The 26,786-nt window shown below is 44.5% G+C and overlaps 1 protein-coding gene and 1 long non-coding RNA gene across 2 annotated transcripts in view; one reads left to right on the top strand and one right to left on the bottom strand.

Moving 5' to 3' along the window:
* The window catches only part of EFNB1 (ephrin B1), a 130,060-nt gene that overhangs the window by 78,045 nt on the left and 25,229 nt on the right, over positions 1–26,786 (bottom strand). The window lies entirely within an intron of this gene.
* LOC122455723 lies at positions 342–26,786 on the top strand. Its single transcript, XR_006274156.1, has 3 exons — positions 342–579; positions 7,696–7,701; positions 26,773–26,786. It is a non-coding gene; the product is annotated as an uncharacterized LOC122455723 (long non-coding RNA).

The following is a 26,786-nucleotide window of genomic DNA, read 5'->3' as shown; positions in this document are numbered from 1 at the left end:
CTCTGAGTTGTGAAGAATGTTAAGGTTAAAACAATCAACAAGAATGCACTTTTATGTAGAAATCCATGATCCAAGTCTTCCTGACTAGTGATTTACATCAATTTTATTTAAATCAAATCCACAATGATACCAATTGAAATTTATTGAATATTTTTGGACGTTTTTCTACAATTTTCAAATATATTGATTTCTGTTACAAACACAAAGTGTACAGTGCTCAATTTACATTATTTTTATTACAAATATTTGCACTGTAAAAATAATAAATAATATTTTTCAATTAACCTCATACAAGTACCATATTGCAATTTCTTTATTATGAAAGTGTAACTTATAAATGTAGATTTTTTTTGTGTTACATAACTGAACTCAAAAACAAAAAAACTTAAATCTTTAGAGCCTACAAGTCCACTCAGTCCTACTTCTTGTTCAGCCAAATCGGTAATACAAACAAGTTTGGTTACATTTATGGGAGGTACTGCTGACTCTCTTTCTTATTTACACTGTCACCTGAAAGTGAACAGATTTTTGCATGGCACTTTTGTAGCTGTTGTTGCAAGGTATTTATGTGCCAGATATGTTAAACATTCATATGCCCTTTCATACTTCAGCCAACATTCCAGAGGACATGCTTCCATGCTGATAGTACTAGTTAAAAAAAAATTAATGCATTACTTAAATTTGTGATTGAACTCTTTGGGGGAGAATTTTATGTCGCCTGTTCTGTTTTACCCACATTCTGCCATATATTTAATGTTATAGCAGTCTCGTTTGATGACCCAGCACATGTTCATTTTAAGAACACTTTCACAGCAGATTTGACAAAATACAAAAAGTACCAATGTGAGATTTCTAAAGAGAGAGACCACATTTAATCCAAGGTTTAAGTGTTTTCCAAAATCTGAGAAGGAGAAGGTGTGGAGCATGCTTTCAGATGTTTTAAAAAAGAGCAACACTCAGATGCGGAAACTACGGAACCCAAACCACCAAAAGAGAAAATTAACCTTCTGCTGGTGGCATCTGACTTAGATGATGAAAATGAACATACGTTGCTCTGCTCTGCTTCGGTTTGTTATCGAGCAGAACCTGTCATCAGCATTGACGCATGTCCTCTGAAATGGTGGTTTAAGCGTGAAGCGACATATGACTCTTTAGCGCATCTGGCACATAAATGTCTTGTGTCGCCAGCTACAACAGTACCATGTGAATGTCTGTTCTCACTTTCGAGTGACATTTTAAACAAGAGGCGGGCAGCATTTTCTCCTGCAAATTGTAACCAAACTTGTTTGTCTGAGCGATTGGCTGAAGTAGGACTGAGTGGACTTGCAGGCTCTAAAGATTTACAATGTTTTATTTTTGAATGCAGTTATTTTTTGTACACAATTCTAAATTTGTAAGTTCAAATTTCATGATAAAGGGATTGTACTACAGTACTCGTATTAGATTAATAGTATATTTCAATCTTTTGTTTTTTACAGTGCAAATATTTGTAATCAAAAATATAAAGTGAGCACCGTACACTTTGTATTCTGTGTTGTAATTGAAATCAATATATTTGAAAATGTAGAAAACATCCAAAAATATTTAAATAAATGATATTCTATTATTATTTAACAGTGCAATTAATCGCAATTAATTTTTTTAATCGCTCGACAGCCCTAATTAAAATGGATCAGAGGAAATGGCAGAGGAAGCACAGATACAAGAGGCTGATACTGAGCATCAGCCAAAAAGGCCAACTCCCTTCAACCTTGTGTTTCTCTGCCAGTTCACATTTCTGCCTGAATTCTAACCATGCATCCAGATTGCAGGGCTATAACAGTTATATCATGGCCATTAGCAGGGAAAGAGGAAAACAAGAGAAAGATCTGGGAGTCTCAGTACAGGAGATGCTGGCAGTTTTACAATCCAGGCTTCAGAGTTGGCAAGATCTTGGAAAAAATGCTGAGGCTAAAAAGTTACAATAACCACCTATACTGCACTCACACCACCCCGGGCTCCTGCCACACCCCTCAAAAACACCCACATCTTTCCCTATGATGCCACTGAAGCTGCCAAACTGGATCATGCTATTAATCCCCCTTGTCTGATATTCTGCCTCTGGCAAGCACAAGTACCACATTATTCACAACTATTCTCTTGACCAACTGTGCAGTGACAATGTCGTGGAAAAGAAGATTCTTCCCTGAGTTACATGAGCAATAAAAGTGTTGGGGGCAGGATCAAGTTGGAACTGTGCTGTGCACTTTGAGCCTAGGAGACCTGTGTGTGTGTGTGCATACATTACTAAAAGGAATGTCCCTGTAATGGAGATAGTAAACTACTGGTTGTCCAGAGTTAGTTGCTAAAATAATAGTCATGCTAGCAAAGGAACCCAAGGAGAAACGTTTGATATAGGGAGTATGGCTCTCACCAAAGAGGCACACAGACTAGTATTTGCTCTCAGGTTTGAGACTGCTACTTCTAGCTGCCCCTCCTTCAGCCTCACAGTTCCCAACAGCCACACACCCTCCTATTCAATTGCACCCACAGCATACAATGGAGCACGAGCTGCTTCAATTTCAGTTTTATGCAAGTTAGAGGGAGCAGGAGCATCTGACTAGGAGGTGAGGGCCACTGGTGAGACACTACCAAAACCACCAGTTCCCAGGGCCATGAGGTACAAATACTGCTGTCCTAACAGGTCTAATGTTTTCTCCCTGTCACAGTGCTGTTCTGCCCATTCATACTACCAGTTTTGATCATTTGTAACCGAGTTGGGGCCATCCAGGATGCAACTAGTCCCGACTCAGTTGTTTTTACAGTGTAAATGGGCAGTCAGTCTGGTGAAGTGGTACAGTATCCAAAAAAGAGTTGGGAAGCAGACTGTGTAGTTGAAACTGGATTAACCACATGTGTATTTCACCCAACAAGCACTAGGCTTCTGTTACAGTCTGCATTGTACTTCTGAGCTATACAGAGACTGCATAGGGGTAACTCTGACATTTACAGAGATCTTTTTTTTCTAAACCCTGTGATGTGACAGTGGTTTGTTTACAAACATATACAAATTAGGTTGCAGACACAGAAATAGCTATCTCCAGCCATGGGAAGAACAGAAATGCTTGTCTGTCTACTTAGTACCTAGTGCTTAAGTCTGTTTCCCTTGATCACAGAAGGGCTGCTGACTATGGAGCACTATACTGTGAGCATACTATATACCACTCTGGGGGTCAGCAAAGTGAATGGGAGTGACTTTTCATTCAGGCTGTACAATTTGGTATCTGGCCTTGGCAGACCCCTTTCCGAGGACTGCCTAAATGCAGGATTAGATGTGAATGGAACTGAAGAGTAAAAGATGGATCGTGCTCAGTCTGCACTGGGAGGTCCCATGCAGACCTTCTCTTTAAGGCTGGATTTATTCTGAAGCTCCTGATTCTTGTCAGGCAACATGGGCTTGAGGTGATGGGGAGTAGAGGAAGATACCAGACAGATCCTCAAACCAGTGCCTCTAAATTATACTTACATTTTGAAGTGGCACAGCAGAAAGACTAGTCAGAGCAAACCCTGTGCGATGCCAAGGCCATACAAAAGAATTCTCTTGGGCTTTGAAGTGTGATCTACTGCCAGTATGAGACTTGCTTGACTCTACAGATTGCTACAAGTAGTAAGCTGTTAACCTAAAGCCAACAATGAAACACTGTCAGCCTTTCCTCCTCTATTCATGGTAAAGGGAGAGCCAAAAGGTTTTCTGGGAACTTACACCACTTACACTTCTCCAATGCTGGATGAGAAGACTGGTTATTGTTCTCACCATTCACCAGACACCATGGATGGATGCAGATAGCATATAGTAAAGTTACAAGAGCCAGTCTCTGATGCTAAATGCTTAATGCAGCCAATTCTAAATGTTAGGAGAGATCCCAATTCAGCACAAAATAAGTTAAGATGCCCATAACAGCCTGTACCCAAATCAGATAAGAAACCAACATTAGCCCATAGCCAGTGAAAACTGGTAAATCAGGCCGTTGGGAGGAGATTTAACTGGGGCCTTGATTACCTCAGCGTGCTGCCACCTGCTGTGTTTTCCGTAGCTCTGAAAGAAAGGGCAGTTCCAGTGGGGCTATGACTAACACAATAACCTTTTGCCACTACAGACCTATGGCACAAGATATATTTAGGTCACAGCTGAAGCAAGTTTGATTGTCTCAGCCTCTAATAGAGATGTTCTACATCCACTCAAAAGAGACTTGAGGTCCAGTAAATAGGGCACTGGACTATTCCTGGGTCTGTCTTCTCAAGGCTACGCAGGTCAGTGGCAAATCACTTCACTCTCTGTGTCTATTTCCGCTTCCATCCTTTGTCTGCCTTGTCTTTTTAGACCTTTAACTCTGAGACAAGGACTGTCCCACTACATTCATGAAGTACCTAGCACAATGAGGCCTCAATCTCAGTTGGGGCCTGTAGAGGGATTTGGCTGGGGCTCGTCCCTCTCCGGGGCAGCAGGGAACAATGCTGCCTCGCTACTTCCTTCCAGTTGCTGACAGGGAATTAGCCTGGCTGCTGGAGCCTCTCGCCACAGCAGCAATAGAGGCAGACAGTTATTCGCGCCCAGCCCATGGTCAGCAGGCAACAGCGAGCCCAGGGCTCAGGTCCTCAGGCAGGAGCTGAGCAACAGTTTATATAATTAGCAGGCCCAGGCCCTGGGTCAGGGCAGGGCAACAGAGAGTCAATGGCTCAGGCCCTCAGGCAGGAGCTGAGCAAAGGCAGGTAAACAACAAGCACAGGCTCTTGGCTCAGAAGGGTTTGGGAGGGGGGGAAGACTACCACCCACAGGCTGGGGTGGCAGTGGGGACACAGGCCCACCCACTCCACTGTGTCCCAGCCCGCGTTCCTAGCAGCAGCAGGCCTGCTGCTGAGTCAGTTGGGATCCTGGCTGCAACACGCTGACATAGGCTGTGGCAGTGCTGCAGCCAGACTAGGGTCAGCTGTTCCCTGGGCTACTTCCAAACTCTCCCTCTGAAGGCTCTGGCAATGCTGCCGCCAGACTAGGGTCGGCTGTCCCCCGGGCTACTTCCAAACTCCCCCTCTGAAGGGATCTGAGTCCGGACGGTGTCTTCCGGGGGGAGGGGGGACCCCAAGCACCATGGGGTCCTCTGGGTAACTGGCAAGGGGCAGGCTGGGCAGCTCCTCCAGGTTCTGGTTGGTATTGGGTGTCGGCAGGTCAGGCCAGTCCTCGGGTCCGCTGTAGGTCACTGGGGTCTCCCAACCGGGAGCTAGGCTGGAGGCATCTGGCCTCTCTGGTGGCTGCTCCTCGAGTGAGCTCTGGGGTCGGGCTTTTATACTTCTGGTCCTGCGCCTTGACCTCTGGGGGGCGGGCGCAGGACTCGCTAGCTCCGCCCACTCTGGTGTCAGGAGGGGCTCGTCCCTCTCCAGGGCACACCGCCTTGCTACAGGGCCTTTAGGTGCTACTATAATAAGAGTTCAGGTGCAGTATAAGGACCTCTCAACGTAACTACTGCTACTAGTTTCATGAGTGTTATTGTTCACCCTGTTCTTGAACAAAGAGCTGCCTTCATGAGCAGAGAGCAGTGGTGAAACAAGTCAGTATTCCAGACCCTGTTCAAAGTAGGCTAAGCACACTGATTCCCCTACCCCACCCGATTGAGATTCTATACAATGGTTCCCCAACTTAATGTGAGAAGTGCCTCTTTTCAACCCTGCAATGCAAATTCCTGGTCATATTGCAATGAATAAGGGCTAATGAACCAAGACTGTCCAGTCCAAGCTCCCAACCCCCATTCTCTAGCCACACAAAACCACCCCACAGACCCTCCTGGAAACTAATTCTCTTTCAGGCACAATGAGTAACTCTGCCATTAGAGAGGGGCAACATGCATGGAGAGTTTTGAAAAATGATATATTTTCCCTCAGAAATGATATTGCCTCCACCTCCCTTCAAAGAGACAAAGGCAAACCAAAAGTTATCTAATTAATGCTGTCAAGAAGGGCTGCTGTGTCGCTGCCACCAAGCATATGACCTGGCATTCCGCTGGGGCTTGCCAGGCAGACCACCACAATGGAGTCCCGGGGAGCAGTCTCCCTGCCTCCTCCCACTCCGGCATGTCAGTGCTCATATCTCCATCAATGAGCCCCCATGCTGGGAATGAGGTAAGATGTAATTCAAAGGGGGGTTTGTAAGAGGTTTTGTTTTTTAAATGGGGGAGGGGAAGGGAACAGTTCTTGACAAGAACTGACAGACAACTGAACAAAACCATAAGGGCTATGAATGGCAACACGGTGCTTTAATTGGCGTAGGAATGGAGAGAAAAGTGAGACAATGAGGCGCAGGCTCTGATTGCAGGGCCCCAGTTGGCAAGGCTGTACTAGATGGGGGCTGCCTTAGGTTGACAAGGGCAGAAGAGGGTGGGAGAAAGCACTTCCCCCACCCCTTCTGTTTATAATTAGGAGAGGAGGAATTTTTTTTAATGGGGTTTCTCAAGTGGTTTGATAGGGGTCGACAGCTGTATGCTCAGCATTATGCAAGAGCTCTCCCAGCAGCAAGGGGAGTGGGCTGGATTTGAGCCAGGAAGAGAGAGGAGACACCCCCCAAAATGCAGAAAAGTTGAAGAAGAGAAAAAGCCATGAAAACAGGAAAGCAGTAAAAGCAGAGCACCAAGGGGCTCTCTTTCTATAGAGCTTCAAAGCTCAGCAAGACCACCTGGCTGATCAACTGATCTCTGCTCCTTCTGCAAACCCCACTTATCAAGCCCAATACAACTTGATACACACACACAGCTCACTCTGAACCAGGGGGCTTCCTGCCTTCCAAATATCCAAGGTTCTTCTTGCAGGAGCCCAGCCAGAAAAAACCTCCAGTGGCCAAGCCCTGTTCACCACCAGAAATTTCAAAAGCTAGAATTCATCAGAAACGGCATGAACCAAAAATCCAACCCCTGGATGCTACAGATATTAAATGATCTGACAGAAGCAGATCCGATTCCCTGCTTGACTCAGTTTGTTTTTCTATTTTCCTTTGGTTTGGGGGAGGACCATGAATGCCTGTGTCTGCGTTCATGCTGCAGCCCTATTCTTTCTCTATTCTTTTGGAGGATGGGGGAAATAGGGAGAAGGTTAAAAGGGAATGAGATTTGATCAGCAGGTGTCCCACTCCGTCCCTGACCCCTTGGAAATAAGACTGAGGAGATTTTGTCTCTTCGTTCCAAAGCAAAGAATTACTTTGGCTTGGAACACAGCAGCGGCTGTGTGCCCACTTGGAAGGAAAAAATGGCAGCAGCAGTAATACACCCAGGGAACCTCAGAGCAAGACCTCCCAGCCAAACCCCACTAATTGTAATGCAGATTAATCCCAAGTGAGAACACAGAGGAGGCAAATTACAGCCATCTACAACGTCATAGTGGACCATTACACAGGAAATCCAGAGCCTGGTGGAGGGACTGGTATGAATAGACTTCGTGTTCACTGCTACAGCATCCCTTGCCCCCCACCAAGAGCAGGAGACATGGAAGGGGGAAAGAGGAGGAAGCACCCTTTGTGTGGTCAAAGATCTGACATCAAATGTAGTATTTTGTCCTTTAATCTCCCAAAGACTCCCTCCCTCTCCTGCTCTCCCCAAAAATTCACTTTGAAGAATTAATTAAAAACACAAAAACAAAGAGAAAATTACAGGCCATGGTTAGTCACTTTGGGATCAGAAGAATGTGTTTCCTCCATGGGCCTTAATCTCTATAGCACAATTTAGGGACTTCACAGCACACAGAACCCAAAGTGAGACTAAGCCACACCTCTGGATCTGAAGTCAGTTACATCTGCCCCTCTACCCACCCTGCCCTTCAGTCAGCTGGGATCCTAAAATACAAAGATAATTAATGCATAGTTGTTCAGCCAAACTCCTTTTAACACACTCCAGCCCCTTGCAGGGAAGGTAAGGGCTCTACAGGTCCCAGCATCTCAAACACGTGGGTGGGTGGGTGGGAGGGAGGAATGGTTAGCACCTTGATGAAAACCATTCCTTTACATGGCAACTGGTATAAGGAAACATTCATAAATGATATTGATCAAGAAGTCACACTAGCAAGCTATGCCATCATCACACAACTATAGGAATAGAAATAGGCCCTCTTCCCTTCCTACCACTGCCACCTCCACTACATTGCTACCTCAGATGAGAAAGGGATTCAGAACCAAAGTCTAACCCATCTTTACAAGAACTCCAGTGAACACAACACAAACCTACGTATAACCTATAGCTTCACTCAAGCATTCTGATCTCAGCCAGACTTTCTGGAAGCGCCAAGCTGAAAACCTTTCCACCTTTAATTCAAACCAAGTTTCACCAGTCAGCCCTGTGCCTTCCAAACTGTCATCCTATCAGTGATTCTCATATGGCTGAACAGGTCTGGGAGTTTCTAAGGCAACTCTCACACCTTGAAAGGAACAGGATTCATGTTCATGGATTCAAATGCCAAGGCGTGATCACCAATCCACTGCGCCCCAAATTCATCCTCTATGGCAGAGCAAGTTCATGATGCACACTGGATTAGAGCTTTGCTGACTCTTCATTGAACCTTTTCAGGAAACCAGATGCCACAGTTACAGGGCTAGCTGCACCTCTGATGGTCTCAGAGTACACCTTCTCAGGTGATAGGCCTAGTGCCTTCACCTCTCCAGCAGTGGAATCCCACAATTCTCCCACTCCTAAGCCAGGCCTTGGCTACAGTACCCTACATGCATACTAACTGCTCACCCAGCAGGTCCAACTGAGTTCAGCACCTGCAAGCCTTCCCTTCAGGTGCCTGTGACCAGTACACTAATGACCTCACAGCTCTCTCAAACCGAAGTACTGTTTAACCTTAAAAGTAGGAAGAAGATAAAGCATAAGAGAAAAGGATTTTAAAACAAGAGGGTTACACCCATCCTATCTTACCCTAGCCCTAGCACCCTGTAGTAGGTGGTCAGACAGATTTTCGTTCTTCAAATGGATCTCCGGTCACTGTCTCCCATATCCTTTCTCAGAGTGATTAACTATTTGGTGTCCTTTTGATTTTTTGGCTCCTAGCCTTCGCAAAACAATTCTTGTTAACTTGGCTGGGAAGATGCTACTTCTATACTCCAACCAACAGCTCAGCATTGTCTCTTAATGGCCTCTGCCATGTTTACTAGGAGTTGCTCATCTAGAGCCACTTGACTTCCTGCTAGTTTCACAGCCCTGCTATTACACTAAATAAATGTATATGCACAGTAAACATTCCAGTAGCCCAATACAGCTATACAGTAACCATCTCAATAACCAAACCAACATTCATTAATTACAGATCAGCCACATGTCCTTCACACCATACATATGGGACCTATTTGCCCTTCACAACAGGCTGTTTTAGATGGGCTGCGAAGAAAAGCCACATCAGACTCCTAACAACTCAGAAGGCTGCCCCCACCTCTTCATGCACAAAAAGAAACTAGGAGTTCAAGAGTTCTGTATCTTGGTAATTAAAGTCTGGTGAATGTGCACCCTGAGAAAGAGGATAAAGCCACCTTCTCGCTCACTGACTTGTTTCTAAAAGTCAAGAAGATCACAGAGTGGGAAACAAAAGGTTTCCCAAAGCCTCCTCCTGTTGGGGGGAGCAGCAAGTATTTATTATTTATTTGTATCATCATACACGCAGTGGACCGGGACCCAATTTGTATTACAGCAATACGCCTGGGGCCCCACTCAAGAGATTACAGCCACACTGGGCTAGACACTGTACAAACACAGCAAAGAGACATCCCCTGCCCCAAGAAGCTTGCAATCTAAGCAGCAGTGAACCCCATTGCCCCCCTGTATGTATTCCTGCACTAATAAATGTGAGAGTCAGAATAATGATCATAACATGAAGAACTCGGCAGAGGAGCAAGAGATACAAGTTCACTGTTTTGTGTCATGTTCCAACCCACCTCCTACTGAACAAGATCTTATTCACTCTTGCTTTTTTGTTTTTAAACCATATATATACACACACACACATATACATATATACACATATACATACACACACACACACACACACCCACCCCTGAAGTCTATGAAAACCTACTGTCATCATTTGAAAGCATGAGAAGCACAGGTGAGTGAGGAAGACTGCCTATTAACTGCAGCATATAGAAAGACTGGGGATGCAGCACATACACCCCCTCCTCTGAGAAAAGTCCCTTTGAGACAAATCCTAGAGGACTGGGTTCCAAAGAGACAGCACAAATATACTTGCTATCCCTCTGTACCCAGCAAAAGTTGAAGCTTGGGTAGTGCCCAACACCACATGCAAGACAACAGGGAAGCAGAGCAACTGATATTAACGACAACTTGGAGCATTTGCTCTGATTCTATCATGTTTAAATATAAAAACTACACAGTATACCCCACTGGCTAACTCCCGCTGCAATCATTTTATCAGATCAAAACCAATGACAGCACTTACACTCAACAGCTTTTAGCTTCCAGGGCTTCCTCCACTGGTTGCTTACACTCTTTGTGAACATCAAATCACACCATCTGCTCACCAGCAAACTGGAAGCAAGTTACATTGGGGCCATTCCCGCTCATGGCAACAGTGGTTAAAAATCACAGAGAGCAAAACAGCTCAACAGCCTGGCACACTAAGGTGTTATGCAAACTAATAAAAATAACTTTTGCATTGGAAACTTTTATTAAGCTGGATCTTGCCTTCCTGACACTCAAAATGAAGCAACTGATAAATGAAGAGTTAAAACTGCTTCCTTCTCGAAGGTACAGTTACTTAGGATCAAACCCTTCCCAGTATCAAAGATTCACTCCTTCTGCCAGCAAAAGGGCATGAGATTCTAAAAGGTGATCTTGGGAGCCCATAACCCTCTCCTCCTATCTCCACACTGGCAACACCTGCTCTCGGGACAGCCTTTGAGGGGCAGTACATAGGGTTATATGTTAGCTTTACCCTCTGGAGACAGAATGTAAGCCAGGACTAATGTATACAGAAGTGTAATGAGTTTAGTATTCTTAGCCTACTAGTCCCTGTGGACATTCTCACAGTTCCACAAGATTGGTGGCCATTGTAAAGGTCACATTTTGCATGTCAACTCAAGTCTTTATATCTCTAGGCCACACTAAACAGGACTATAAATTTCTCACTGATCTAGGAGGGGCTGCATCACTTCAGAAAAAACACTTTCTTTTCCCCAAGCCACACAATAAATCTCACCTCTTGGCTGGCTTTTTCTTAGGGCTAGTCAACACTAGAATTGCTACAGTGACACAGCTGTACCGATGTAGCTGTGTTGCTCTAGTGCTGCTAGTACAGATGCTTTATGCTGATAGGAGAGAGCACAATCACTCCACCTCCCAGAGTGGCTGATATAGTGCTGTGCACATCAGCGCTTAGGTCGGGGTGGGCAAACTTTTTGGCCTGAGGGTCACATCTGGGTATGGAAATTGTATGGCGGGCCATGAATGCTCACGAAATTAGGGGTTGGGGTGCCGGGGGGGGCGCTCTGGCTGGTGGTGTGGGCTTTGGGTGGGGCTGGGGATGAGGGGTTGGAGGTGCAGAAGGGTGCTCCTGGCTGGGACTGAGGGGTTTGGAGGGTAGGAGGGGGATAAGGGCTGGGGCAGGGGCGCGGAAGCGGGACAAGGGTGCAGGCTCCGGTTACCTCAAGGAGCTCCTGGAAGCAGCAGTACTTCCCCGCTCCAGCTCCTACGCGGTGGCGCAGCCAGGTGACTCTGTGCCCTACCCTGTCCACAGGCGCTGCTCCCGCTGCTCCCATTGGCCATGTTCCCGGCCAATAGAAGCTGCGGGGGTGGCACTTGTGGCAGGCCCCTTGGCTGCCTCTGCACATAGGAGCCACAGGGAGGACATGCCGCTGTTTCCAGGAGCCACACAAAGCCATGGCATGAGCGGATTGGGGAAAGCTCTCAACCTCGCTCCCTGACTGGAGCACTGGAATGGCACAAGCCCAGGACCCCACTCCCAGAAAGGAGCTCGGGGGCCAGATTAAAACGTCTGAAGGGCCAGACGCGACTACTGAGCTGTTTGCCCACCCCTGGCTTATGTCAATGTAACTTATATTGCTCAGGGGCTATGTAAATAGCAAAGTCATCAGAAGCTACCAGCTTTCTTATTTCTAAAACCCTTCCTTATTTGCCTGAGGAGAGGTGAAGGGCAGAAAGACACTGTCTTCCTGTTACAGGTGGTCAGTTTCCCACAGTGGTTACAGGCTAACACTTCTACTGCACTTCTCCAAGTATCTTGGGTCAGTACCATAGATTTTATGCTATCCCTTCACTACTCCAAGGGTCCATGAAAGGCCAAGATAACTAAACTAAGAGGGAGATCTCTCACGGGACTCCTGCCAACAACGAGCCTGGAATAACAAGGGTAGAGGATCAAAGTGGTTAGTGCTCAAAGAAATGCATTAAATAAAGTTAATTCCCAATTTTTCCTCTGCTGCCTTTAGAGGGCTCTGACTCTGCCCATGGGAATGGCAGCTTAGGGACCCACACCCCAAGGTACCCTGAGATAAAAATGCCATTGATCTCAAAGGGTATCGATAATGTTACTAAGAGCCAAGCCAGGACATTCACTGTACAAGGAAGCAGTCTGATAACTGCACAGAGCTCAACATTGGGAGACAAATACAAGATCTGCCATGCACACACACACACACACACACACACACAGACACCACGGTCCAGTGCACCACAAAGAAAATATATGGAGAAGAATACAAAAAGGTTAAGCATTTCACAGGGCCTATGAGTGAAGTCAGGGAACTCCCCTAACCAAAATGCCCCTCAGAAGACTCCACTGTAGAGCCACATACATTAGCCACCAGTTATGATCTGAAACTGCTAACCCACCTCCTTCCCCCGCTATACAGACACAGGGCCAGCAATGTAGGCAATGCCTTGTAACAGGACTTCGGCTCATACAAAGAGGGCTAACCAAGCTGTTGCCATGGTGCATGTTTAATGAATACCAGAGACCCCCTCCAACTGTCTTACTACAACACCCCCCAAACCACTCCCACCCTGGTGAAGTGCCAACAGCTGTGCTATGACACTGAAACAGTACTGCAGGAACTCTACCCTGGGATACTGGCTCCCACAGTTTGCTGTTTCTCCTCATTCTAGAGCCCACATCACACCTGACCTCCTCCCCCACATTGGTTTTGTACAAAGCAACTTAGGCTTCCCCAGTTTCCATGCAACAGCCTCCATTTGCTAAGATCACAGTAACTAGCACACATTGCCCATAATGTGGAAACTGACAGCACTATGCACATTAATGATGCCAAACAGACATTTGTTCTGGACAGACCCCTCACTTATGATGGCAGTGAGTGGAGAAAAAACCTGAACCCAGGGTTGCAACTTAAGAGGAGGAGGGCAGACTGACTATTCTGAAATGCTTAACAGCAGGGTGGATAAAAATCAATGATTTAAAATAAAATCAAATAAATCAGATTTTTTTAATGAAATGTTTTTTGAGGAAAAAATCCTACCTAAGGATAGTTTTAATTAAGATAATTATAGCTCAAAGATATCTCATCATGGAATAGGGATTATAAATTCTAATTCTATAGTACGAGACAATACATTCATGTAATGTTTAAGAAATATTTTGTAAATGAGTTCCAATAGTTCATGGATTAGGGACCCAATCTTATGGGGCTCCAGGGGCTTCTGTATAGATTATTTAGGCTAATCTTTCTAGCTACCCAATGGGACTAAGTACTCAGTCTAGAAAATACCATCAGAGGTGCTTAGTTTTGCAGTTCTCAAACTGTGGATTTGTGTCTCCACAGAGAACATGCTTGTTAACAGCAAAAAATGTTTTTAAATAAATAAAACATATAGAGGTGAGAAATAACAGACCTCAATCCTATTGTCCTCTGCAAATTTGTGTACAGAGAGTCAATCCCTTACCTCTCTCTAAAAGTGCAAAGTTTCAAAAAAAAAAAAAAAAAAATAGAAGATTGTTGGGGGCGGAATAGCTCTGGACAAGGAGGAGAAGTCTGGAGATAAGTGTGAGAAGGGAGGGACAGGCAGTAGAAACAAAAATGAAACTGTTTGAGCAGCATATTCCAGAACTCTTGAGGTCTTTCTGAGTGTAGCCTTCATTGAGTTGAGATCTACCATACCATTCTCTCACTAGAAGGGAAAACCTATAATGGCAGCAGGCCGTAAAAGAGCTCCAGTTTGGGAATATTTTAATGAAGTTCCTCTACCTGTGGGTAAAATGGGCATGCGGGCAAAATGCAAACAGTGCAACAAAGAAATGCAAGGCATGGTTGCCAGAATGAAACAACTAAACACTCTAACAGGCTTCCTCATTGACTTCAATTCAGTATTAAATCATGATTTAATCAATTTGATTTACATCAAATCCACCCTGTTAACAGTGCCCTCAGCACTATTACTATGAGGACTTCAGAAGTAAACGGAAATCAGCTGCTCACCTTATTGCTACAGTTCACACTCACATACAGGTGGATACAAATGTAGGAGACATTCATTTTGAACAAGTGGAAGGAAAGGGAGTTTAATGCCCTTTAAGAAAAAGACTAAGCAAACAGCTGTCTTGGGAACAAGAACAACCCCGGATAGACAACCCAGCTCAGGGGCGTGTGGGAAGGGGAGCAGAAAAGGACTCTCCAACTTCAGACAAAGCCTAGAAATGGCACAAAAACTTTCCTCACTACAGAAGAGCTCTGAACACCCCCTCTCCTCCTCCTCCCCAGGATCCTTAGCCTTCCGTTCTTTCTGTCTCCTTCTCACAGCTCATGAAAGGCTCTTTTGAGGGACTCCCAGCCTCCAACAGTTCCAATTTGCATCCAATTACTCCAGGTCTCTATAGAACTCATCAGCAAATGGGAAAACTTTCCCCAGCATCTTTGAAGGAGGGAGGGACATACCAAGTGAAGAGCTGTCCCCAAATCTCAAGAGTTGCTACTCCTTAGTGTGACTATATTTTCCAAAAGGGAAAACGGGATACCACACGGGGCTGGTCCGAGCCCCACCCTGCATCCTGCCGGCACAGAGCCAGTCCAAGTTCTCCCTCCCCCAGGCACACAGGGCCCCAACTGAGGCCCCCTTTTCCTCCCTGCGTACGGGACTGGCCTGAGCTATTTGACAAAAGAAAACTGGACAAATGCAGTGTTTTGCCAAAAAAGTCGGGACAGCTGGGATAGGGCTTAAAAAAGCGACTATCCCAGCCAAAATGTCACTCTACTACTCCCCCAACCAGGGCAGTTCTATGAGCAAGCCCTCCTAAGGAAGGGGATTTTGAAGACAAGAACTACAACAAAGGAAGGTATCTGGAGCTCAGGGAGAAGAGAAAGCAGGGCTCACCAACTGTTAGAGGACTGCTACTTGCTTCCTAGATTCCTTTACTCCTTACGTAAAGTGCTGTGCACCATTCTGGTGCTACACAGTGTAAACTGAGAAGTCATCTTCACTCCAGTACTGAATTGAAGTCAGTGAGGAAGCCTGTTAGGGTGACCCCCTGCAAGAGGGGAGTGCAAGTTAAGTCTGCTAAGGGGCCAGGATGGTCAGCCAAACATTCTCTTTGGGTTGCAACCTGGAGGCTAGGCCAACAGAGAACCCCAGCACCAGGAAATCCTCAACTGGAATTAAGCTTTTCTATTAGTGCATTCTCTTCCAGGGTCAACCATTGCCCTTTGAAGTACTTTCCAGTTCACTGGTAACTAAGGAGGATGTTAAATAACATCTACTATGGATAAACATTTTTAAGTCAGGAGGCCCACTTAACTTGCACCTAAGAGTCCTAAAAGAGTTGGTTGAGGAGATCTCTGGCATGCTGATAGCTTTTAATAAATTCTGGCATATTGAGGAAATTCCAGAAGACTGAAAAACTGCTAATGCAGTGCCAAAAAATTTACCGAGGTCATCCCGCTTACAATTAGCCAGCTAGCCTGATATAAATCCCCAGGCAAAACAATGGAAAAAAAAGCTGATATGTGATTCAATTGATAAAAAGAAATAAAAGACAGGAGTATAACGAGCCCCACTCAACATGATTTTATGGAAAACAGGTTTCAAACAACAAACCTGGTTTAATTCTTTGAGATTATAAATTTAGTTGAGAGAGGTAACTGACATGTGATATACTTAGACTCCCATAAGGTGTTTGACTTAGTACCACACATGATATTTGGATTAAAAATTAGTACCATACAATATCAATAAAGCACACATTAAATGGATTAAGAACAGACAGATCTGAAAAAAGTAACAATCAGGAACCATCAAGTGAGGGTATTTCTAATGGAATTCTCCAGGGATCAATAGTAGGCCTGACACTATTCAACATTTTCATTAATGATCTAGAAGTAAATTGCTGATAAAAATTTGCAGACAACAAAGATTGGTGGAATGGAGGCGGACAGGGCAGTCAGAGCATGATCTGGATCACTTGGAAAGATGGGCCCATTGAAACAAAATGCATTAATACAGCTAAATGCAAAGGTATACATCTAGGAACAAGGAATACAGGCCATACCTACAGAATGGAAGGCTGTATCCTTTAGTGGCACTGCCAAGGCTTTAGGGGTCATTGTGGACAAGCAGCAACTCAACACGAGGTCCCAGTGCAATGCTGTGGTGGTGGTGGAGAAAAGGTCTAATGCGATCCTGGACTATAAAAACGGGGAGAAGCGAGTTGATCTTGCCTCTCTGCAGCATTGATGAAACCAGTGCTGGAATACTGAGTACAGTTCTGGTGTCCACATTTTAAAGAGGATGATGAAAAATTGGAGAGAGTGGAGAGAAGAGCCACAAAAATGATTCCACAGCTGGAGAATGTCTCTCACTGCTATACACTAAGAGCTCAATCTGTTTAGTTTATCAAAAAGACGACAGAGATGATTTAATTACAATGTATCAGTACTTTCACAGGGAGAAAATACTGGGTACTAAAAAACTCTTTAATCTGTAGGAAAAGGGCATAACAAGAACCAATCGCTGGAAGCTGAATCCAGACAAATTCAAATCAGATATAGATGATGAACCATTGGAACAAATTACCAAGGGAACTGATGAATTCTCCATTGCTTGGGGAGTCTTCAAATTGAGACTAGATGCCTTTCTGGAAGATATGCTTTAGCCAAACAGTTCTGAGGGGTAATGAGGTGAAATTTAATGGCCTTATATTCAGGAAGTCAGATCAGATAATCTAATGACCTAATACTCCCAACTGTATATATTGTCTCGTCTTGTATTTACACTGTAAGGTCCTTGGGGCAGGGATTGTCTTTGATCTGCATTTGTACAGTGCCTAACAGTGAAGTCCTGATCTATGACTAGATGCTATGAAAATACAAATAAATAATAAATAATGGTCCCTTCTGACCTTCAACTCTATGAATCTATGAGGAAGAGTCTCTCTACCTTTTATATTGGTCATGGATGCCGTCGTAACCTAGGCATCCCACAGAAATGCTAAAAGGACTCCCAGGCCTGCCCTTTACTACATTAACAGCCTATTTGTTCGGGAAGGCAGGGTGCAGAGACCACCAGCCACCAGGACCACACTCTCCCCTGCAGCTAGAAAAGCTACAGTTCCAGTATTTAATAGGTTTACACACATGCTATTTGGGATGCACTGGACAGGATTTTTGGGGTCAGACTATGTATATTCATGAATATATTCATTGTGTGTAGTCCCCCTCCATACCATACACAGATGCAGAGTGCAGTGACATAGAAAGCATGGGCTCAGCAAGGCCAGGAACATGCATGGGACGTTTTCCACTCTTCTCTCAACAATGTCATAAGAGTTATGACAGCAATGGCAGGAGATTTATGACTCTTCTATCACTTTCTTACTAGCTTAAGAGGGATGTATTTAAAGCATCCTTCCTGAAACACACTGTCTCTATTCTCTAACCCATTTCAGTTACAGGACAATGTTATTCTGGGGCAGGGGGAGGCTCTTACGTGTTGTCCCAGGTCCTCAGGTTTTTAAAATTCTACAGGGTTCTTTTGTCACTATGGACAGTGCCTATCCTGCTTCACCTGCACATTTCATGTGTGGTGGGACCAAAAGTTGCAAGTGTGAAACAAACTTGTTATCACTCAGTTTCGTTCTGCGACTCTTGCAGAGTCTCAACAGCAGGAGGCAGAGGAAAGCTTGCTGAGGAGGAGCAGCATTGGTCATTACTACTGAAGATGCACAGTGAGAGCCAGCAACAGGCTAAAGAAAAGGTTTTAAATGGACTACTTGGGGAAATGGGGCTTTTCCCAACCTCATACTTCAAGCGAAGGAAGTGGAAGTAAAAAAAGATATTGGAATTAGTGTGTGAACAGACACAAGTTCAAAGCGATAAGAAAGACAAAGGAGACAGTGAAGTGAGGAGTCAGATGTCAAATTGAAAAAACACGGACTGATTATTTTATTTTCTACTGACAGTTTCAGACAGAGGCCAATAAATCCAGATTACAGATTTTAAAAGTGCTTCCTCCAGACACAGACTATCAAGGCAATTTTGGACTCCTATAACTTCTGTTTATGATGTTCATACATGTCAACATTTTACAGAACCCAGCATTTCAATAAAGATGATCGTAAATCTAGATTAGAGATTAAAAGACTGAGTCAAAGAAAGTTATGTCAGAGGCAGAAGCTAGTTTGCCTGAGCTCGCTCACAATTTTTACTGAGTTTTTACTTCTACCAACAGTCAGTTTTTTGATGGTTTTATACTGGCAGTAAATTGTCTAACTGTTGGCAACTGAATAGCGACAGCAACTTAAGAGGGGTGAAAGCAGACCCCGCATCTGGTAGCAGTAGGAGAAAGCTGTCTTGGCAGGAGTTGGAAGGAGTAGTAGCCAAGTCAAAGAGCCAGAGTCAAGTCATCAGCACCTGGAGAAAAAGTCTGAAGTGTTTCAAAATACTGTGGAGAGAAAGAGTACCACTGACAAGGAAAACCAGGCAAGCCATACAACAGAAATTCATCAGGCAGCTGCAACAAGCCACAGACCAAAAGCTCCTCCATCTTCTACAGCTAAGCATCAGAGTAATTTCTGGCAGGAAAGCTATTTAAAATTACATGTCTGCCAAGCATTATGTGGACATGAAGGACAACTGCTACACAGCAAGTGACCCAATAGAGAATCTGTAGCAGCATCGCATGCAACATCACTGCTACAGAATAAGGAACTTGAAGATTAAATCCTATGGCAATGGAGGAACTTTTCATAACAGCTTCATAAAACATTTGTAACAACAAAACAAAGCACTGGTTCTACGAGGTGTTTGGAACAGAAAAGAGGTTGACGCCATCCAAGTGTCAATGGCACAACATTAAAACAGATAGGAGGGCCATAGAAGGCCAGCTCTCCAGCTACAACCCCAGTTTCCTCTTAGCAGAGGTGAAGAAATAATTTCACTATACAGTAACTTTGTACGCCAGAAATGAGTCCCATGTACTTCCAGTTAAGTGTGGGACACTAGAGTTTGAACCACAACTACCGGACCTTTTTCTGGTTTCTCTTCCTCCCCTATCCTTCCCTCTAGCCTCTCCACCCCAAGCTCTCTCAAGTCTCTCCCTTGGAATATCTCTGTCCTATTACACCTCCTGTCCCTCCTCCCTTCCCCTCCCCCCCCCCCCCCCCCCCGATTTACTGGCCTTTCTGAGGTTAGCAGCTGCCATACAGAAGCATGTAAACACATAGAAAGGTAATGGAAGGAAATTGACTGGCATCCTCAGTTTCTCAGCACTGGAGGGGCAGAGAAGCAAACCTGAAACAGTACTCCTGGGGGGATTCTGCGTGACCCCTACCCCCAAAATTCCTGTGCTTCCCTGCAGAAAACTGCAGGGAAGCTGCACAGGACCAGGGGACAATCATGGACTCAGTTTTGCGGGGGAGGGACTTCCCCCCAAACACAGGTGAGACATGAGGGTGGCACACGGGGTTACGTGCCACTGCCCCCCCACCCCCATTTGTGCAAGCACAGAGCTGCCCAGCTGAAGGAGGCTGCCTCTCAGCTCCCCTGCCTCGGCAGCTGAACATCGCCTCCTAGGTCCTAGTGCCAGTCGTGCTCTTTCTGTAAGCTGGGAGCCTTCCTGTTTTCTGTGCAATAGTGAGTGCCCATGTTGGGGCTGGGTAAACCCGGAGGGGGGTGGAATAGGGCAGGGCAGGGGAATGTGGGAGTGAGGGGAGATGGATGGAGAAGAAAGGGGAATTGCAGGGGGAAGCAGGAGCCCTGCATACAGCATCCCCTCGACAGTAGCTGGGGCTCCCTCGAACCCTCACCCTGACAAGCCCTACCTGCCTACACCTGGACCCCTCTGACGAGATAACCACACCCAGACACCAACCCCACTGATGCCCAACCAGTTGCACCTGGACCCCCACCCCATCAAGCCCCGCTCCACCAGGACCCAACCCCCCCCCCACACTGAGCCCCAACCACCTTCACCTGGATCGTCTGCAGAGTCCCATTGCCCCTGCACCTGGAACCCCCCCATGAGCCCCTGTGCATCCAGATCTCCACAGCCACCTGCACTCAGATTGCCCCCCACAGAAACCTCTCACTCCACACCTAGATCCCCCCAAACTAAGCCCCTCCACACTTGGATCCTGCTGGGCTGAGCCTGCTCATCCACACCTGATGCGCCTGGCACAGAGGGGCAGGGCCATAAGATGTTTCTGGGGCAGGCCAGCCCTTGCACTGTCAGGGTCAGGTGCAGCCTCCCTGCAGAGTCCCTGTACCAGGAGAGGTGGGGGCTTCAGGGTGATCTCCCACATAAATGCAGTCAGTAGCATGTGTTCCCCACTGCCAGGCTGGAACATTTATTTATTGACAAATAAATTTTGCAGAATTTTAAAATATTGTGGGCAGAATTTTTTGGTGCAGAATTTTTAGGCACAGAATTCCTTCAGGAGTAAAACAGTCATTTTCCATCTGCAATCAGCAGCAGAAAACAAAACTAACTACAAGCAATACTAGTTACTCGCACTTTGCAGCCAGATCAGTGTGTAAAGACAGTTCCCTGGCTGCAGCTCCTGGCCAGCTTTCCACTGCTCATGCATGGCATGTCCAAACTGGCAGCAGATGACCAATAACGAAGCATAGCAGCAATGTATGGCTGGCCTCCCAACACCACTCACTCCGGACATGTAGCTCTCCCCACTCCATTAGCTATTCCAGTCTCGGGTCCCCATGCAGCTCTGCAGATGCACCTCACTCCTGCGATGCAACTCCCTATATTTTCAAGTTCTTCATCTCTCCTAAGCTGTAACACCAGTTGTGACTGAATCAGAGCTGCTCTGTAATAATTTAATAGTATGTTGACCTAGTTATTGTGATGTTTACTGCATGAATATATTGATTTAATTAATAGAGGAGCATAAGGAAAACAACCAGGAAAGAAAAAGTATGACTCAAGACAAGCCATTCCCTGGCAGTCTCTTGAGGGTTAAGAGAATGCCAGGGACAGGAAAAGGGCCAGGTATATGAAATCAAAAGGACTATCGCAGTTTAAAAACAGACCCTCAGGGGTGGACATTCAGAGGAACTCTATCTGCTGGTTTGCCTGAAAAAGTCAGACTTGCCTAGGTTACCATCAAGGGATGAGAAGTCTTAGAGTTAGACAGACATGAGCAGACTTATTTCAAAATCCTCTCTCTAAATGTTTGGTTCCTACTGTTAAAAACAAAACAAAACAATATTTTAGTATTAAGGCGGCTGTTTAGTCAGACTCCCAACAAGAAAGAACCTCACATGCTGAGCCCAGCCACACCTCTTGGGTTAGCACGCTGGATACACAAGATACTGTAGCCTACAGCCCAGTCCTAAGAGTGGAAGAATTCCACCCCAGGAGAAGTGAAGGCACGAGGCCCATCACCTGAGGATATGCACTCAGAGACCACAGAGGGGACAGGGTGCAGCTAGACCTGTAATGGTGACACCAACAATGCAGAGTCTTTGTTAAGAGAAAATTGATTTTGCAAAGTCTCGTTTGAACACGAGTCTCTGAGAAGAAAATCAAATATGTTAAGCCAACCAGGCCTCTGTTTTTCCTCAGTTAAACTATTCTGCACAAAGTTTTAATTTTAAAAGCCTAGTCTGTTCCCAGAAAGGCAGGGAGGTGGAGAGTGGACTGTCAAAGGTTTGTCCTTTACCTTTTCAAATGGGAGAGGCCCCTAACTCAAAGGCTCCTCCATTGTGAGGGAGCAAGAGCGGCTCCAATCCAATTACTGTTCCTCCATTGTCTGCAGGGAAGAGCGCCCTTTAAGGCGGACATGGAAGATTATAAAGATGGGGAAGAACATTAGATAATCTTAGGTGCACCCAACAGAAGAACCCATTTCATTGACAAAAAAAGTGCCCTTTTCCTGACAGAATGAAAGGGCCAAGAGCTCAGCACAGAGTCCCGGGGAGCGCTCCACACTGAAAGGAGACTGATGCCCTTTCTTGCTGGTGTCTCTCAAAGTCCTATTTACATTAAAATGCTCTTCCAGAGATGCTCAATTTTACTTTTCCTCTTTTATCTCCCTCCCTACCCCCACCTTCAAGAACCATTATGCACACAGCATTTGTGGCATCCTACACAACAGATGAGGCCAAGAAAGCTGCCAGAGTAAAAGAAATGGAACAAAGAATCCATCTTAAAACCAGTCAGGAAACCAGAATCACGCTTGGTTTTCCTATAGCAAGAGTACTGATCTTTTTCTCCTCTCTTCCTCCCTTCCAAGTCTCCGGGGGGTTCCATTGTTCAGGATTTGCCTGTGGAAGGGTGAGGCTGTGTATTGCTGACAAAGTCCTAGATTTGTGCTGTCACACAGTCTTCCTTGACAGTGTCACTCCAGCTCTCTAGTCAGGCTTTGGTAACCACAGATGGTTTTAATGAGCTTTAACAAAAGTCTCAAGCAATGATTTTAGAATTAACACTTCTGCATTTTGTACAGAGCCATTTTTTGCACCTCTGGTACAAGAATTCCTTGGCTTGGCCTCTTGCTACAAAGTCACGTGGCTCTTTGCTTTGCCAGTGGAACTACCCCAATAATCTGATGCTGCTTTTCCCGTAGAAAGCCCTAGATGCTTTGCTGAAAAGCAATGAGCCTAAACTGCCTCTGAGACATCCCAGGACCTACATCCCATACAGTAGCCAACCTCAAGGAAGCAGGAACATTCATTTTGCAGCTGCTTCATGTAATTCTGTAATCACACAGCAATTCACAGTGTGGCTAAGCAGGGTCACTCCTAACAAGGTAAGAACTCTGCCACTGGCACAACTTGACAAAGAGACATTTTACAACAGAGGTTTTAGGGCCATCTCACAGGTACAAGTTTAGCTGCAAACACCATTGTGAGACCCAGATGCCTAGTTGGGCCCCAATCTGATCTGAACTCCTCCCTCCCCATTGGTAGTAAAAGCGTTGGAGAAGCTGGAACATTTCTTTCTCTGCCAACTTCTCCTTTTCTATTTGGCAAACCAAGTATTTTCCACCTGCCCTCCTTACACAATTAGGATTTAATGAGGTTCTCATTTTCTCCCCATCTAGAGTCTTATAACCTCTCTGTGCCCCAGAAAGTTGCACAGCACTCAGTGGTAAGTGCCAACGTGGAGCCAACAGAGGAAGCAAGCATTGTTTTGCTCTTGATACAAAAACAGTAGTTCTCTGTGTGCTTCTTGACTTCTAAACCTCTCTCTCAGTACCTTCCATTTCAGATAACTATTACAAATTATGTTTAATTTAGGGGCTTAAGCATTAAAGCCAAGCCTCAGAGATGCAGTATAAGTCAGATGCGTTTTGCCAGGCTTCTGTCCACTTCCCTTAAAAATGCTTTTTCAGTCATTCCTTCGTATTGTTGAGTGTCTATTTTTAACCCCATGCATTATATCTCCCTTCATGGCTTCAGTAACTCTCTGAGGAGGATACAGAATTGCTGAGCTTGTACAAGTCAAAGTGACTCAAGTCTCACCTTCAGAAGCACTGCAGAAATCAGGGGACTAATAAGTTACTCTCCATTCACTGTCCTCTCATAGGTACTAGAGCTAGGGGTGCTACACCTTGAAGTGCTTTCCATTATATACAGGGTTTACAGTTTGGTTCAATGACTCAGCACCGCCATTATAAAAACTGTTCAAACACTCCTGCCTCCTCACCTCTCCACTGAGCTTTTCCTGGTGCCAGTGTTTAGAGAAACTGCAGAGAGGTAAAACATACATTCATTGGCATGCCAAAGGGCACAAGCCATCCAGCATCCTTCTCTTTCTCTGTACCCTTCTTACCAGCAAGCCTGATGTTTCTGCATAGACATTTCCTTGGGGAAAAAAGTCACAACAATATCTACTGCCAGGGTGTTACTACCAAGATTGTAAGCGTTGCAATTTATAAGTAAGCAACCTTTTGTTTTCAGTTTAAACTGATTTAATAGAATATCAGGGTTGGAAGGGACTTCAGGAGGTCATCTAGTCCAACCCCCTGCTCAAAGCAGGACCAATCCCCAACTAAATCATCCCAGCCAGGGCACCGTTAAGCCTGGCCCCAAAAACCTCCAAGGAAGGAGATTCCACCACCTCCCTAGGTAACCCATTCTAGTGCTTCACCATCCTCCAAGTGAAAAAGTTTTTCCTAATAGCCAACCTAAACCTCCCCACTGCATTACTCCTTGATCTGCCATCTGGTACCACTGAGAACAATCTAGATCCATCCTCTTTGGAACCCCCTTTCAGGTAATTGAAAGCAGCTATCGAATCCCACCTCATTCTTCTCTTCTGCAGACTAATCAATCCCAGTTCCTGCAGCCTCTCCTCATAAGTCATGAATCCCAGGTTTTACAAAAATTATTCATTTTTTCCTGATTTTCACCCTACTTTTGTATCATTCAAGTAACATGTTTTATTAGGAAAATATAATACAATGCAGGAGATGTATGTATTATGATAATACATTAGTCTGTGTGTATATGCAAAGCTGCCAGTTGAAGTAAGGCTATGTATTGATCTGGAAGATACACACAACAAACAGGCATGCACACAAGCTCTGAAATGTGTGCGCACCTGAAAGTACTGATGAATCTCACATCCACCACATACACATTTTAAGCTGTTAGCAGGTAACAGTTTAAAGATCTGACACTCAAATGGGAAGAAAACAAAAATATGTATCAGAATATGTTTCACAACACAAGGAAGTATTCAAAAGTTTAAAAAAAATGAGAAAAGGATGAAGTAGAGTGTATGCACTGCAAATGGTGTGGCCCAATTATTAAATGTAAATATTTATAGCTTGATAGTAAGTCTACAACAGTAAACTGTTTATTCTAATGAAAAAAGTTTTATTTGGGGATTAGAGATATATTGTTTTCTTAAACTTAAAGGTAGCATTGTGTTGTGAGTTCTGTTTTAGTTCTGCAGCAAACCACACTGAATTCCTTTCAGCAAAGCATTAATCTACTGAATACTTTTGTCCCATCCTTCTGTCCACCAAAATAAAACCTGATATTTACCCAAAAAAATTAATAGTTTTTTCCACTGATTTTTACCTCTTTTTGTTGCTGTAGTAATAAACACCAAAAAATTCTGGAGAAAATTAAAAAAAATTAAAACTGAAAATGAAGGGTCCTATTTATAAGTTATGATGGTTGTAAATTTAAGGTTTCACTTGAGAAGTGTGTTTTGAGCAGTTTACATTGGGAACAAAAAATAGATGTTATATGTAAATACAAGAACATAATTTTTGCAGAGGCTTTTAAGTAACTTGCTCTTTTCCCAGCACAGCCCTGGCTAAGGTAGGGCAACTTAGAATGTCAATGAATAAAAGGATCCCATTGGCTGAAGGTGAGGTAATGCCTTTAGTGATGCAAAACTACAATTAGCAAAAAGGTAAGCAAGAAATATTTTAAATATTGATATCCCAGCACAAGTTTATTAAAACGAAACCCATCTTCAACAGCAACAGCTATCCCTTAGATGGATTCATAAAATGCTCAAAAAAGTATGTTGCCAGTTTAAGCCAGTGTCCTAAATCCTCAGAGGTGACTGTATTGTGTTACACTATGCTGGTAACATTTGTGTTCCATTAGCCAGATGTTTAAATCATTTGGCATTTTTAACCTCCTAATACTAGTGTTAAATTGATGCTTTCTGCAAAAGATTGTGCCAAGATGCCAAAGAAATGTGGTCTGTCTCACAATTCAAACATCCCACAGATAGGAAGTTGGATTGGGGAAAAATCAGAAGATTAAAATACAAGAGACTCTCACCTAGAATCAGTGTTGCCTACTCATGATCACACGGCCCATGATATTTGATATTTTTTATAAAGCCCCAGCACTTGGACTATGTAATTGTGAGAATCTCAGCTCTTTTTTAAAAAAAGTTTCTACCACCAATGGTGGTGGAGAAAAGTTTGAAAATGTGACCAGAAAACACCCTAAAGGTTCAAATACCATGACATAGTGAACTCAAAATTATTTTATTTTCAAGCATGGTTTTTCTAAACCCATCTCATTATTCTTTTAGGCCTAACTCAAGATTTTTGAGCTTTGGAGCCGATAACCCTTTGGAACACACACCATGCATCCGATGAAGTGAGCTGTAGCTCACGAAAGCTTATGCTCTAATAAATTTGTTAGTCTCTAAGGTGCCACAAGTACTCCTTTTCTTTTTACAAGCATAGATGTCCACGCTATTTCGTGGGGCAAGAGTTTGTCTGGAAGTAATTAACCCCTTACTTTTTGTATTTGTCACCCTCTTTGTATCTGGGTAAGGAAATAATTTGTAGTAGTTTATTAAAGATAA

Source organism: Dermochelys coriacea, chromosome 9, assembly GCF_009764565.3.
Source record: "Dermochelys coriacea isolate rDerCor1 chromosome 9, rDerCor1.pri.v4, whole genome shotgun sequence".
Lineage (NCBI taxonomy): Eukaryota > Metazoa > Chordata > Testudines > Dermochelyidae > Dermochelys > Dermochelys coriacea.
The sequence above is the reverse complement of the archived record's forward strand: the minus strand, read 5'-3'. Positions and strand labels throughout refer to the sequence as shown.